Here is a 17,392-nt window from a genome sequence, read left to right on the forward strand (position 1 = left end):
AATCTGCACTAAATATAGAAAATTCAGAAGATTTCCAACCCAGGAAAGCAAGAATTATGATTCTAGCATGCATGGTTCAAAAGTTATTGTCATTATTAAATGATTGCTTTTTTGGACGTTACAGGTGCAGATAGGCGTAAAAGAGAACTTTTCAGCCTGCAAGTCACACTTGTATGAAAACTTGCATAACTCAAAAAGTTGAGCTTTTTTCACCAAATCTGCACTAAATATAGAAAATTCAGAAGATTTCCAACCCAGGAAAGCAAGAATTATGATTTTAGCATGCATGGTTCAAAAGGTATTGTCGTTATTAAATGATTGCTTTATCGGACGTTTCAGGCGCTGATAAGCTTAAAAGAGAGCTTTTCAGCCTGCAAGTCACACTTGTATGAAAACTTGCATAACTCAAAAAGTTGAGCTTTTTTCACCAAATCTGCACTAAATATAGAAAATTCAGAAGATTTCCAACCCAGGAAAGCAAGAATCATAATTCTAGCATGCATGGTTCAAAAGTTATTGTCATTATTAAATGATTGCTTTTTCGGACGTTTCAGGCGCAGATAATCTTAAAAGAGAGCTTTTCAGCCTGCAAGTCACACTTGTATGAAAACTTGCATAACTAAAAAAGTTGAGCTTTTATCACCGAATCTGCACTAAATATAGAAAATTCAGAAGATTTCCAACCCAGGAAAGCAAGAATTATGCTTCTAGCATGCATGGTTCAAAAGTTATTGTCATTATTAAATGATTGCTTTTTCGGACGTTTCAGACGCAGATAAGCTTAAAAGAGAGCTTTTCAGCCTGCAAGTCACACTTGTATGAAAACTTGCATAACTCAAAAAGTTGAGCTTTTTTTCACCAAATCTGCACTAAATATAGAAAATTCAGAAGATATCCAACCCAGGAAAGCAAGAATTATGATTCTAGCATGCATGGTTCAAAAGTTATTGTCATTATTAAATGATTGCTTTTTCGGACGTTTCAGGCGCAGATAAGCTTAAAAGAAAGCTTTTCAGCCTGCAAGTCACACTTGTATGAAAACTTGCATAACTCAAAAAGTTGAGCTTTTTCACCAAATCTGCACTAAATATAGAAAATTCAGAAGATTTCCAACCCAGGAAAGCAAGAATTATGATTCTAGCATGCATGGTTCAAAAGTTATTGTCATTATTAAATGATTGCTTTTTCGGACGTTTCAGGCGCAGATAAGCTTAAAAGAAAGCTTTTCAGCCTGCAAGTCACACTTGTATGAAAACTTGCATAACTCAAAAAGTTGAGCTTTTTCACCAAATCTGCACTAAATATAGAAAATTCAGAAGATTTCCAACCCAGGAAAGCAAGAATTATGATTCTAGCATGCATGGTTCAAAAGTTATTGTCATTATTAAATGATTGCTTTTTCGGACGTTTCAGGCGCAGATAAGCTTAAAAGAGAGCTTTTCAGCTTGCAAGTCACACTTGTATGAAAACTTGCATAACTCAAAAAGTTATATTAATTATAATGACTCAAATTGTATTTAATTTGTGCCCACAGAACCCTTAAAAGCAGCCAAGTTTTGACAGAATTTAAAGGGACAGAGTGTGAAAAAACTTGAGACACATTCAACTCCATTGTCTCAAAGCATTTTTCTAATGTGAGCTGCAGTACCACAATATCGCCACCGGAGGGCCCTCGTTAAATAGGCGCCCATTCATTTCCAATGGCTCAATGTATTTACAACGGGAGCTGCAGTACGGCAAAAATCACACAAGATGGCACTCAACTCAAAAAGACAACACCGTCAAATAGGTGCCAATTCATATGTATCGGAGCATTTGTATCAGAAAAGTCAATGCTTTGTCAGCCATAAAGAGACAGTGTTTAAATTTAAAAAAAAAGTCTTTTTATTTACATTGAATCATAAGGTTTTGTTTTTACTATTGCATGAAGAACAGTTGAAACAGCCACGTTTTGTCAAAAATTAAAGGCACAGGGAGTGAAAAAACGTGAAACCCATTTAATGACTTTGGCTCAAAGCGTTTTTTCAAATTTCAGGTTGCAGTGCCTCAGAAATGCCCCTGCTTGCCTCGACATAAAGGGACAATGTTTAGATAAAAAGAAGTAATTTTACGTAAATTGACTCTGAGCATTTTTAATTGCAGCCCTCAGATCCGTTGAAAACACTCAAGTTTAATCAGAACTTAAAGGGACAGTCCAAAAAAACTTGAGAAACATTCAACTCAATTTTCTTAAAGTGTTTCTGTGAGCTGCAGTACCGCAAAAACGCCACCGGAGGGAACTCGTTAAATAGACACCCATTCATTTCCAAAGGCACAATGTATTTACAATAGGACCTGCAGTACGGGAAAAATCCCACAAGATGGCACTCAACCCGAAAGTACAACACCGTTAAGGTGCCAATTCATTTCTATCGGGGGATTTTGAAAAAAAGTCACAACGGTTACAAAGTTATCGTCATTATTAAATGATGATATTTTAAAACATTTTTTTAAAAGTTGCATAACTAAAAAGTTGAACTTTTTACACCATTCCTGCACAGAATATATAAAATTCACAAGTTTTCCAACCCGGGAAAGCAAGTTCAATGATTCTAGCTTGTACGGTTACAAAGTTATTGTCATTATAAATGATGTTATTTTTGGAGATTCAAGCTGAAAAACGCATTATAAAGAGGTATTTAGGATGCCAGTCACACATTATTAAACGTTTGCATAACGAAAAAAGTTAAAATTTTCCACCATTCCTGCACTAAATTGTGAATATGCTTGATGGCTGTGTTTTGCTGCTGTTGGTGTCAGTGGATTTGTTCAGACCGAGGACAATCGACTTTGGCCTGGACGGATCTATTGACACTAACAAAGATGTTGTATAATGAAATTGTGAATATGTTTGATTTTCGAGAAGGTTTGTTCAAACCTCACTTTGTGTTTGCTGTTAAAAACGTAATATTGGAATATAATATTGTGAATGTGCTTAATTGCTGTTGAGATTGTCATGATTGTTTTCTGTTTTTAGTGTCAATAAATTTGTTCAAACCAAAAAAATTCCTGCACTAAATATATACCATTTTCAGGTTTTCCTACCCAGGAAAGCAAGTTTTATGATTCTGGCATGTATGGTTACAAAGTTGTTGTCATTATTAAATGATGTTATTTTCGAAGTTTCAAGCTGAGAAACGCATAATAAAGCGGTATTTAGGATGCCAGACACACTTTTTTAAAAGTTTGCATAACGAAAAGAGTTGAAATTTTCCACCATCCCTGCACTAAATACATACAATTCACAAGTTTTCCGGGAAAGCAAGATTTATGATTTTAGTATGTATGGTTACAAAGTTATTGTCATTATTAAATTATTGTTTCTTTGAGCGTTTCAGGCTGAGAAATGGATAATAAAACATCCACAAGTGGCAGGCAAACACCAGCCTGGCGTTCGGCCGACTAGTCCCCAAACACAAGCCGGGAAAACATCCACTCGTTGAGCTTTTTTCACCAAATCTGCACTAAATATAGAAAATTCAGAAGATTTCCAACCCAGGAAAGCAAGAATTATGATTCTAGCATGCATGGTTCAAAAGTTATTGTCATTATTAAATGATTGCTTTTTCGGACGTTTCAGGCGCAGATAAGCTTAAAAGAGAGCTTTTCAGCCTGCAAGTCACACTTGTATGAAAACTTGCATAACTCAAAAAGTTGAGCTTTTTTCACGAAATCTGCACTAAAAATGGAAAAGTCAGAAGATTTCCAACCCAGGAAAGCAAGAATTATGATTCTAGCATGCATGGTTCATAAGTTATTGTCATTATTAAATGATTGCTTTTTCGGACGTTTCAGGCGCAGATACGCGTAAAACAGAGCTTTTGAGCCTGCAAGTCACACTTGTATGAAAACTTGCATAACTGAAAAAGTTGAGCTTTTTTCACCAAATCTGCACTAAATATAGAAAATTCAGAAGATTTCCAACCCAGGAAAGCAAGAATCATGATTCTAGCATGCATGGTTCAAAAGTTATTGTCATTATTAAATGATTGCTTTTTCGGACGTTTCAGGCGCAAATACGCGTAAAAGAGAGCTTTTGAGCCTGCAAGTCACACTTGTATGAAAACTTGCATAACTCAAAAAGTTGAGCTTTTTTCACCAAATCTGCACTAAATATAGAAAATTCAGAAGATTTCCAACCCAGGAAAGCAAGAATCATGATTCTAGCATGCATGGTTCAAAAGTTATTGTCATTATTAAATGATTGCTTTTTCGGACGTTTCAGGCGCAGATACGCGTAAAAGAGAGCTTTTGAGCCTGCAAGTCACACTTGTATGAAAACTTGCATAACTCAAAAAGTTGAGCTTTTTTTCACCAAATCTGCACTAAATATAGAAAATTCAGAAGATTTCCAACCCAGGAAAGCAAGAATTATGCTTCTAGCATGCATGGTTCAAAAGTTATTGTCATTATTAAATGATTGCTTTTTCGGACGTTTCAGGCGCAGATACGCGTAAAACAGAGCTTTTGAGCCTGCAAGTCACACTTGTATGAAAACTTGCATAACTCAAAAAGTTGAGCTTTTTTCACCAAATCAGCACTAAATATAGAAAATTCAGAAGATTTCCAACCCAGGAAAGCAAGAATCATGATTCTAGCATGCATGGTTCAAAAGTTATTGTCATTATTAAATGATTGCTTTTTCGGACGTTTCAGGCGCAGATACGCGTAAAAGAGAGCTTTTGAGCCTGCAAGTCACACTTGTATGAAAACTTGCATAACTCAAAAAGTTGAGCTTTTTTTCACGAAATCTGCACTAAATATGGAAAATTCAGAAGATTTCCAACCCAGGAAAGCAAGAATTATGATTCTAGCATGCATGGTTCAAAAGTTATTGTCATTATTAAATGATTGCTATTTCGGACGTTTCAGGCGCAGATAAGCTTAAAAGAGAGCTTTTCAGCCTGCAAGTCGCACTTGTATGAAAACTTGCATAACTCAAAAAGTTGAGCTTTTTTCACCGAATCTGCACTAAATATAGAAAATTCAGATGATTTCCAACCCAGGAAAGCAAGAATTATGATTCTAGCATGCATGATTCAAAAGTTATTGTCATTATTAAATGATTGCTTTTTCGGACGTTTCAGGCGCAGATACGTGTAAAACAGAGCTTTTGAGCCTGCAAGTCACACTTGTATGAAAACTTGCATAACTCAAAAAGTTGAGCTTTTTTCACCAAATCTGCACTAAATATAGAAAATTCAGAAGATTTCCAACCCAGGAAAGCAAGAATCATGATTCTAGCATGCATGGTTCAAAAGTTATTGTCATTATTAAATGATTGCTTTTTCGGACGTTTCAGGCGCAGATACGCGTAAAAGAGAGCTTTTGAGCCTGCAAGTCACACTTGTATGAAAACTTGCATAACTCAAAAAGTTGAGCTTTTTTCACCAAATCTGCACTAAATATAGAAAATTCAGAAGATTTCCAACCCAGGAAAGCAAGAATCATGATTCTAGCATGCATGGTTCAAAAGTTATTGTCATTATTAAATGATTGCTTTTTCGGACGTTTCAGGCGCAGATAAGCTTAAAAGAGAGCTTTTCAGCCTGCAAGTCACACTTGTATGAAAACTTGCATAACTCAAAAAGTTGAGCTTTTTTCACCAAATCTGCACTAAATATAGAAAATTCAGAAGATTTCCAAGCCAGGAAAGCAAGAATTATGATTCTAGCATGCATGGTTCAAAAGTTATTGTCATTATTAAATGATTGCTTTTTCGGACGTTTCAGGCGCAGATAAGCTTAAAAGAGAGCTTTTCAGCCTGCAAGTCACACTTGTATGAAAACTTGCATAACTCAAAAAGTTGAGCTTTTTTCACCGAATCTGCACTAAATATAGAAAATTCAGAAGATTTCCAACCAAGGAAAGCAAGAATTATGCTTCTAGCATGCATGGTTCGAAAGTTATTGTCATTATTAATTGATTGCTTTTCGGACGTTTCAGACGGAGATAAGCTTAAAAGAGAGCTTTTCAGCCTGCAAGTCACACTTATATGAAAACTTGCATAACTCAAAAAGTTGCGCTTTTTTCACCAAATCTGCACTAAATATAGAAAATTCAGAAGATTTCCAACCCAGGAAAGCAAGAATTATGATTCTAGCATGCATGGTTCAAAAGTTATTGTCATTATTAAATGATTGCTTTTTCGGACGTTTCAGGCGCAGATACGTGTAAAAGAGAGCTTTTCAGCCTGCAAGTCACACTTGTATGAAAACTTACATAATTCAAAAAGTTGAGCTTTTTTCACCAAATCTGCACTAAATATAGAAAATTCAGAACATTTCCAACCCAGGAAAGCAAGAATTATGATTCTAGCATGCATGGTTCAAAAGTTATTGTCATTATTAAATAATAATAATAATAATAATAATAATGCTTTTTCGGACGTTTCAGGCGCAGATACGCGTAAAAGAGAGCTTTTCAGCCTGCAAGTCACACTTGTATGAAAACTTGCATAACTCATAAAGTTGAGCTTTTTTCACCGATCTGCACTAAATATAGAAAATTCAGATGATTTCCAACCCAGGAAAGCAAGAATTATGATTCTAGCATGCATGGTTCAAAAGTTATTGTCATTATTAAATGATTGCTTTTTTGGACGTTACAGGTGCAGATACGCGTAAAAGAGAACTTTTCAGTCTGCAAGTCACACTTGTATGAAAACTTGCATAACTCAAAAAGTTGAGCTTTTTTCACCAAATCTGCACTAAATATAGAAAATTCAGAAGATTTCCAACCCAGGAAAGCAAGAATTATGATTTTAGCATGCATGGTTCAAAAGTTATTGTCGTTATCAAATGATTGCTTTATCGGACGTTTCAGGCGCTGATAAGCTTAAAAGAGAGCTTTTCAGACTGCAAGTCTCACTTGTATGAAAACTTGCATAACTCAAAAAGTTGAGCTTTTTTCACGAAATCTGCACTAAATATAGAAAATTCAGAAGATTTCCAACCCAGGAAAGCAAGAATTATGATTCTAGCATGCATGGTTCAAAAGTTATTGTCATTATTAAATGATTGCTATTTCGGACGTTTCAGGCGCAGATAAGCTTAAAAGAGAGCTTTTCAGCCAGCAAGTCGCACTTGTATGAAAACTTACATAACTCAAAAAGTTGAGCTTTTTTCACCAAATCTGCAATAAATATAGAAAATTCAGAAGATTTCCAACCCAGGAAAGCAAGAATCATGATTCTAGCATGCATGGTTCAAAAGTTATTGTCATTATTAAATGATTGCTTTTTCGGACGTTTCAGGCGCAGATACGCGTAAAAGAGAGCTTTTGAGCCTGCAAGTCACACTTGTATGAAAACTTGCATAACTCAAAAAGTTGAGCTTTTTTTCACGAAATCTGCACTAAATATGGAAAATTCAGAAGATTTCCAACCCAGGAAAGCAAGAATTATGATTCTAGCATGCATGGTTCAAAAGTTATTGTCATTATTAAATGATTGCTATTTCGGACGTTTCAGGCGCAGATAAGCTTAAAAGAGAGCTTTTCAGCCTGCAAGTCGCACTTGTATAAAAACTTGCATAACTCAAAAAGTTGAGCTTTTTTCACCAAATCTGCACTAAATATAGAATATTCAGATGATTTCCAACCCAGGAAAGCAAGAATTATGATTCTAGCATGCATGGTTCAAAAGTTATTGTCATTATTAAATGATTGCTTTTTCGGACGTTTCAGGCGCAGATAAGCTTAAAAGAGAGCTTTTCAGACTGCAAGTCACACTTGTATGAAAACTTGCATAACTCAAAAAGTTGAGCTTTTTCACCAAATCTGCACTAAATATAGAAAATTCAGAAGATTTCCAACCCAGGAAAGCAAGAAATATGATTCTAGCATGCATGGTTCAAAAGTTATTGTCATTATTAAATGATTGCTTTTTCGGACGTTTCAGGCGCAGATACGTGTAAAAGAAAGCTTTTCAGCCTGCAAGTCACACTTGTATGAAAACTTACATAATTCAAAAAGTTGAGCTTTTTTCACCAAATCTGCACTAAATATAGAAAATTCAGAACATTTCCAACCCAGGAAAGCAAGAATTATGATTCTAGCATGCATGGTTCAAAAGTTATTGTCATTATTAAATAATAATATAAAAAATAATAATAATGCTTTTTCGGACGTTTCAGGCGCAGATACGCGTAAAAGAGAGCTTTTCAGCCTGCAAGTCACACTTGTATGAAAACTTGCATAACTCAAAAAGTTGAGCTTTTTTCACCGAATCTGAACTAAATATAGAAAATTCAGAGTATTTCCAACCCAGGAAAGCAAGAATTATGATTCTAGCATGCATGGTTCAAAAGTTATTGTCATTATCAAATGATTGCTTTATCGGACGTTTCAGGCGCTGATAAGCTTAAAAGAGAGCTTTTCAGCCTGCAAGTCACACTTGTATGAAAACTTGCATAACTCAAAAAGTTGAGCTTTTTTCACCAAATCTGCTCTAAATATAGAAAATTCAGATGATTTCCAACCCAGGAAAGCAAGAATTATGATTCTAGCATGCATGGTTCAAAAGTTATTGTCATTATTAAATGATTGCTTTTTCGGACGTTTCAGGCGCAGATAAGCTTAAAAGAGAGCTTTTCAGACTGCAAGTCACACTTGTATGAAAACTTGCATAACTCAAAAAGTTGAGCTTTTTCACCAAATCTGCACTAAATATAGAAAATTCAGAAGATTTCCAACCCAGGAAAGCAAGAAATATGATTCTAGCATGCATGGTTCAAAAGTTATTGTCATTATTAAATGATTGCTTTTTCGGACGTTTCAGGCGCAGATACGTGTAAAAGAGAGCTTTTCAGCCTGCAAGTCACACTTGTATGAAAACTTACATAATTCAAAAAGTTGAGCTTTTTTCACCAAATCTGCACTAAATATAGAAAATTCAGAACATTTCCAACCCAGGAAAGCAAGAATTATGATTCTAGCATGCATGGTTCAAAAGTTATTGTCATAATTAAATAATAATAATTAAAATAATAATAATGCTTTTTCGGACGTTTCAGGCGCAGATACGCGTAAAAGAGAGCTTTTCAGCCTGCAAGTCACACTTGTATGAAAACTTGCATAACTCAAAAAGTTGAGCTTTTTTCACCGAATCTGCACTAAATATAGAAAATTCAGATGATTTCCAACCCAGGAAAGCAAGAATTATGATTCTAGCATGCATGGTTCAAAAGTTATTGTCATTATTAAATGATTGCTTTTTTGGACGTTACAGGTGCAGATACGCGTAAAAGAGAACTTTTCAGTCTGCAAGTCACACTTGTATGAAAACTTGCATCACTCAAAAAGTTGAGCTTTTTTCACCAAATCTGCACTAAATATAGAAAATTCAGAAGATTTCTAACCCAGGAAAGCAAGAATTATGATTTTAGCATGCATGGTTCAAAAGTTATTGTCGTTATCAAATGATTGCTTTATCGGACGTTTCAGGCGCTGATAAGCTTAAAAGAGAGCTTTTCAGCCTGCAAGTCACACTTGTATGAAAACTTGCATAACTCAAAAAGTTGAGCTTTTTTCACGAAATCTGCACTAAATATGGAAAATTCAGAAGATTTCCAACCCAGGAAAGCAAGAATTATGATTCTAGCATGCATGGTTCAAAAGTTATTGTCATTATTAAATGATTGCTATTTCGGACGTTTCAGGCGCAGATAAGCTTAAAAGAGAGTTTTTCAGCCAGCAAGTCGCACTTGTATGAAAACTTACATAACTCAAAAAGTTGAGCTTTTTTCACAAAATCTGCACTAAATATAGAAAATTCAGAAGATTTCCAACCCAGGAAAGCAAGAATTATGATTCTAGCATGCATGGTTCAAAGGTTATTGTCATTATTAAATGATTGCTTTTTCGGACGTTTCAGACACAGATAAGCTTAAAAGAGAGCTTTTCAGCCTGCAAGTCACACTTGTAGGAAAACTAACATAACTCAAAAAGTTGAGCTTTTTTCACCAAATCTGTAATAAATATAAAAAATTCAGAAGATTTCCAACCCAGGAAAGCAAGAATTATGATTCCAGCATGCATGGTTCAAAAGTTATTGTCATTATTAAATGATTGCTTTTTCGGACGTTTCAGGCGCAGATAAGCTTAAAAGAGAGCTTTTCAGCCTGCAAGTCACACTTGTATGAAAACTTGCATAACTCAAAAAGTTGAGCTTTTTTCACCAAATCTGCACTAAATACAGAAAATTCTGAATATTTCCAACCCAGGAAAGCAAGAATTATGATTCTAGCATGCATGGTTCAAAAGTTATTGTCATTATTAAATGATTGCTTTTTCGGACGTTTCAGGCGCAGATAAGCTTAAAAGAGAGCTTTTCAGCCTGCAAGTCACACTTGTATGAAAACTTGCATAACTCGAAAAGTTGAGCTTTTTTCACCAAATCTGCACTAAATATAGAAAATTCAGAAGATTTCCAACCCAGGAAAGCAAGAATTATGATTCTAGCATGCATGGTTCAAAAGTTATTGTCATTATTAAATGATTGCTTTTTCGGACGTTTCAGGCGCAGATAAGCTTAAAAGAGAGCTTTTCAGCTTGCAAGTCACACTTGTATGAAAACTTGCATAACTCAAAAAGTTATATTAATTATAATGACTCAAATTGTATTTAATTTGTGCCCACAGAACCCTTAAAAGCAGCCAAGTTTTGACAGAATTTAAAGGGACAGTGTGTGAAAAAACTTGAGACACATTCAACTCCATTGTCTCAAAGCATTTTTCTAATGTGAGCTGCAGTACCACAATATCGCCACCGGAGGGCCCTCGTTAAATAGGCGCCCATTCATTTCCAATGGCTCAATGTATTTACAACGGGAGCTGCAGTACGGCAAAAATCCCACAAGATGGCACTCAACTCAAAAAGACAACACCGTCAAATAGGTGCCAATTCATATGTATCGGAGCATTTGTATCAGAAAAGTCAATGCTTTGTCAGCCATAAAGAGACAGTGTTTAAATTTTAAAAAAAAGTCTTTTTATTTACATTGAATCATAAGGTTTTGTTTTTACTATTGCATGAAGAACAGTTGAAACAGCCACGTTTTGTCAAAAATTAAAGGCACAGTGAGTGAAAAAACGTGAAACCCATTTAATGACTTTGGCTCAAAGCGTTTTTTCAAATTTCAGGTTGCAGTGCCTCAGAAATGCCCCTGCTTGCCTCGACATAAAGGGACAATGTTTATATAAAAAGAAGTAATTTTACGTAAATTGACTCTGAGCATTTTTAATTATAGCCCTCAGATCCGTTGAAAACAGTCAAGTTTAATCAGAACTTAAAGGGACAGTCCAAAAAAACTTGAGAAACATTCAACTCAATTTTCTTAAAGTGTTTCTGTGAGCTGCAGTACCGCAAAAACGCCACCGGAGGGAACTCGTTAAATAGACACCCATTCATTTCCAAAGGCACAATGTATTTACAATAGGACCTGCAGTACGGGAAAAATCCCACAAGATGGCAATCAACCCGAAAGTACAACACCGTTAAGGTGCCAATTCATTTCTATCGGGGGATTTTGAAAAAAAGTCACAACGGTTACAAAGTTATCGTCATTATTAAATGATGATATTTTAAAACATTTTAGGCTGAGAAACGCATAATAAAGCAGTATTTAGTTTGCCAGTCACATTTTTTTAAAAGTTGCATAACTAAAAAGTTGAACTTTTTTTTTTTTTTTAACTTTTTATTGCTCACACCCATTTTTGACAGAGGTTTGATTCCCCCATCTTACATCAACACAAAATATATACACTTGACACACTCATAAATAACAGAAGGAACAACAAAGAACAAAAAATGCTATTAATAGAAAATAAGAATAAATGCTCATACAATAAATCCATACAAAAAGAAATATATATATATATATATATATATATATATATGAACTTTTTACACCATTCCTGCACAGAATATATAAAATTCACAAGTTTTCCAACCCGGGAAAGCAAGTTCAATGATTCTAGCTTGTACGGTTACAAAGTTATTGTCATTATAAATGATGTTATTTTTGGAGATTCAAGCTGAAAAACGCATTATAAAGAGGTATTTAGGATGCCAGTCACACATTATTAAAAGTTTGCATAACGAAAAAAGTTAAAATTTTCCACCATTCCTGCACTAAATTGTGAATATGCTTGATGGCTGTGTTTTGCTGCTGTTGGTGTCAGTGGATTTGTTCAGACCGAGGACAATCGACTTTGGCCTGGACGGATCTATTGACACTAACAAAGATGTTGTATAATGAAATTGTGAATATGTTTGATTTTCGAGAAGGTTTGTTCAAACCTCACTTTGTGTTTGCTGTTAAAAACGTAATATTGGAATATAATATTGTGAATGTGCTTAATTGCTGTTGAGATTGTCATGATTGTTTTCTGTTTTTAGTGTCAATAAATTTGTTCAAACCAAAAAAATTCCTGCACTAAATATATACCATTTTCAGGTTTTCCTACCCAGGAAAGCAAGTTTTATGATTCTGGCATGTATGGTTACAAAGTTGTTGTCATTATTAAATGATGTTATTTTCGAAGTTTCAAGCTGAGAAACGCATAATAAAGCGGTATTTAGGATGCCAGACACACTTTTTTAAAAGTTTGCATAAGGAAAAGAGTTGAAATTTTCCACCATCCCTGCACTAAATACATACAATTCACAAGTTTTCCGGGAAAGCAAGATTTATGATTTTAGTATGTATGGTTACAAAGTTATTGTCATTATTAAATTATTGTTTCTTTGAGCGTTTCAGGCTGAGAAATGCATAATAAAACATCCACAAGTGGCGGGCAAACACCAGCCTGGGGTTCGGCCCACTAGTCCCCAAACACAAGCCGGGAAAACATCCACTCGTGGCGGGCACCAGTCCCCAAACTCAAGACCCGGTGCTCGGCCCACTTGTCCCCAAACACAAGCCAGGTCTACATCCACTAGTGGCGGGCACAAGTCCCCAAACACAAGCCCCGGAGTTCGGCCGACAAGTTCCCAAACACAAGCCGGGAACATCCACTATTGGCGGGCACAAGAGTGTTATCCATAAAGGGACACCGTGTGAACAAACCTGAGTCCCATGAAATTATATTGACTCAAATTGTATTTAATTTGTGCCCACAGAACCCTTAAAAGCAGCCAAGTTTTGACAGAATGTAAAGGGACAGTGTGTGAAAAAACTTGAGACACATTCAACTCCATTGTCTCAAAGCATTTTTCTAATGTGAGCTGCAGTACCACAATATCGCACCCGGAGGGCCCTCGTTAAATAGGCGCCCATTCATTTCCAATGGCTCAATGTATTTACAACGGGAGCTGCAGTACGGCAAAAATCCCACAAGATGGCACTCAACTCAAAAGTGCAACACCGTCAAATAGGTGCCAATTCATATGTATGGGAGCATTTGTATCAGAAAAGTCAATGCTTTGTCAGCCATAAAGAGACAGTGTTTAAATTGAAAAAAAGGCTTTTTATTTACATTGAATCATAAGGTTTTGTTTTTACTATTGCATGAAGAACAGTTGAAACAGCCACGTTTTGTCAAAAATTAAAGGCACAGTGAGTGAAAAAACGTGAAACCCATTTAATGACTTTGGCTCAAAGCGTTTTTTCAAATTTCAGGTTGCAGTGCCTCAGAAATGCCCCTGCTTGCCTCGACATAAAGGGACAATGTGTATATAAAAAGAAGTAATTTTACGTAAATTGACTCTGAGCATTTTTAATTGCAGCCCTCAGATCCGTTGAAAACAGTCAAGTTTAGTCGGAACTTAAAGGGACAGTCCGAAAAAACTTGAGAAACATTCAACTCAATTTTCTTATAGTGTTTCTGTGAGCTGCAGTACCGCAAAAACGCCACCGGAGGAAACTCGTTAAATAGACACCCATTCATTTCCAAAGGCACAATGTGTTTTCAATAGGACCTGCAGTACGGGAAAAATCCCACAAGATGGCACTCAACCCGAAAGTACAACACCGTTAACGTGCCAATTCATTTCTATCGGGGGATTTTGAAAAAAAGTCACAACGTTTACAAAGTTATCGTCATTATTAAATGATGATATTTTAAAACATTTTAGGCTGAGAAACGCATAATAAAGCAGTATTTAGTTTGCCAGTCACATTTTTTTAAATTTGCATAATTAAAAAGTTGAACTTTTTACACCATTCCTGCACAGAATATATAAAATTCACAAGTTTTCCAACCCGGGAAAGCAAGTTCAATGATTCTAGCTTGTACGGTTACAAAGTTATCGTCATTGTTAAATGATGTTATTTTTGGAGTTTCAAGCTGAAAAACGCATTATAAAGAGGTATTTCGGATGCCAGTAACACTTTTTTAAAAGTTTTCATAACTAAAAAAGTTAAAATTTTCCACCATTCCTGCACTAAATATATACCATTTTCAGGTTTTCCTACCCAGGAAAGCAAGTTTTATGATTGTGGCATGTATGGTTACAAAGTTGTTGTCATTATTAAATGATGTTATTTTCGAAGTTTCAAGCTGAGAAACGCATAATAAAGCGGTATTTAGGATGCCAGACACACTTTTTTAAAAGTTTGCATAACTAAAAGAGTAGAAATTTTCCACCATTCCTGCACTAAATATATACAATTCACAAGTTTTCTAACCCGGGAAAGCAAGATTTATGATTCTAGTATGTATGGTTACAAAGTTATTGTCATTATTAAATGATTGTTTCTGTGAGCGTTTCAGGCTGAGAATTGCATAATAAAACATCCACTGGTGGCAGGCACAAGTCCTCAAACACCAGCCCGGGGTTCGGCCCACTAGTCCCCAAACACAAGCCGGGAAAACATCCACTGGTGGCGGGCACCAGTCCCCAAACTCAAGACCCGGTGCTCGGCCCACTCGTCCCCAAACACAAGCCAGGTCTACATTCACTAGTGGCGGGCACAAGTCCGCAAACACAAGCTCCGGAGTTCGGCCGACAAGTTCCCAAACACAAGCCGGGAACATCCACTATTGGCGGGCACAAGGGTGTTATCCATAAAGGGACACCGTGTGAACAAACCTGAGTCCCATGAAATTATCTCATCTCATCTCATCTCATCAGCCGTACCGCTTATCCTCATTAGGGTCGCGGGGGGGCTGGAGCCCATCCCAGCCATCTCCAGGCAGTGGGCAGGGGACACCCTGAACTGGTTGCCAGCCAATCGCAGGGCACACAGGGACAGACAACTCATTCGCTCATTCACACCTATTGACTCAAATTGTATTTAATTTGTGCCCACAGAACCCTTAAAAGCAGCCAAGTTTTGTCAGAATTTAAAGGGACAGTGTGTGAAAAAACTTGAGACACATTCAACTCCATTGTCTCAAAGCATTTTTCTAATGTGAGCTGCAGCACCGCAATATCGCCACCGGAAGGCCCTCGTTAAATAGGCGCCCATTCTTTTCCAACGGCTCAATGTATTTACAACGGGAGCTGCAGTACGGCAAAAATCCCACAAGATGGCACTCAACCCAAAAGTGCAACACTGTTAAATAGGTGCCAATTCATTTGTATGGGAGAATTTGTATCAGAAAAGTCAATGCTTTGTCAGCCATAAAGAGACAATGTTTAAATTGAAAAAAGTATTTTTATTTAAATTGACTCATAGGGTTTTGTTTTTATTACTGCCTGCAGAACAGTTGAAACAGCCAAGTTTTGTCAAAAATTAAAGGCACAGTGAGTGGAAAAACGTGAAACCCATTTAATGACTTTGGCTCAAAGCGTTTTTTCAAATTTCAGGTTGCAGTGCCTCAGAAATGCCCCTGCTTGCCTCGGACATAAAGGGACAATCTGTAAATAAAAAGAAGTAATTTTACGTAAATTGACTCTAAGCATTTTTAATTGCAGCCCTCGGAACCGTTGAAAACAGTCACGTTTAGTCAGAACTTAAAGGGACAGTGTGAAAAAACTTGAGACACATTCAACTCCATTGTCTTAAAGTGTTTCTGTGAGCGGCAGTACCGCAAAAACGCCACCGGAGGGCACTCGTTAAGACGCCCATCCATTTCAAAGGCTCAATGTATTTACAATCAGACCTGCAGTACGGGAAAAATCCCACAAGATGGCACTCAACCCGAAAGTACAGAAAAGTCAATGCTTTGTCAGCCAAAAGGTGATTACCTTTTTGAAATATTTTAAAGGGACAGTGTGTAATATTTACTGCTTGGTGGAAACACCTGTTGGTCTGGAGAGAGATGGACGGGCGCGCTCAGGCTGTACTTACCCAAGACAGAACATAGTCAACTCAAGTCATGTTTGTTTGTATAACCCTTGATCTATGATGATAAGGAGTCTCAAAGAGCTGCACAGACCACCGATTATTGCAAACCAGACTATTACGACACCATCCCCTGATCTAAAACCTACATGAGGGCAAGGAAAAACTCAAAAATAAAGAAACCTTGAGAAGATACATGAGGTAATCCCCCTTCCAGGATGACCAGGCCGCAATGGATGTTGCAATAACAAATAATACACTGAAGTTGTCAACAGGATAAAAAGGTCATTCATAAACTAGAGAATAGAATTGTGTGTTTAAAACTAGATTTAAACAGTTCCACTGAGGTTGCAGGCCGAATCTCAGGAAATGATGCAATGGTGTGCTTAAGGGACTCACTCACCAAACGAGTGGTACAAAAAATATGTCTAATATATATATTCCCTACTTTTTGACTTTCCTTGAGAAATGCTGAAAGAAAATAGGTGTTTTTTTGCTCCCATTCCTTCTACGTAGTTTGTAGTCTTCCTGGGACTCATTTCTGTCTGCACTACACATGACAGCAACATCTAGGGGACAGGACCAGTGGTGTCACGAGACGGAGTGGAGTGGAAGGAATGATCGGACCAGAACGGAGGCAGGAGGCAGGAAGGGAGAACTCAATTGCGTAACGATCCAAAAGTTTTATTTAACAAAATAAAAGTTGTGCAAAACTCTGGGACATGACGAAAAAAACAGTTGATTCTTCCAACTCAACTAAACAGGACAAGGCATAACAGAACGGACAATGTTTTAAACTAAAACAGGACAAGGCATAACAGACCGGGAGTGTGTATATGTAATGAGCCCGCACCCGCAAAGCCCACAATCAAGCCTTAAATAGCAGACACTCGATTAGTTGAACTGCTTCAGCTGGGCCCAGGGGGCGGGGCAGACCGGTCGCCAAGGCGACCATGACAGAGCCCCCCCTTTAAGGGACAGCTCCCGAGGTCCCAAAAAGAAAAAAAAAATTACTACCTCGCGCCCCGGAATGGTTCGACGCTCACGATTGGGGCAACCCCGCTCCCTCCTCCGAACACGCAGGAACGGGGAGAGGCAGGCGCCATCTGCGTCGGGCGGATC

This window comes from Urocampus carinirostris, chromosome 12, assembly GCF_059441175.1.
Source record: "Urocampus carinirostris isolate Australia breed hairy pipefish chromosome 12, RoL_Ucar_1.0, whole genome shotgun sequence".
Taxonomy (NCBI): Eukaryota; Metazoa; Chordata; class Actinopteri; order Syngnathiformes; family Syngnathidae; genus Urocampus; species Urocampus carinirostris.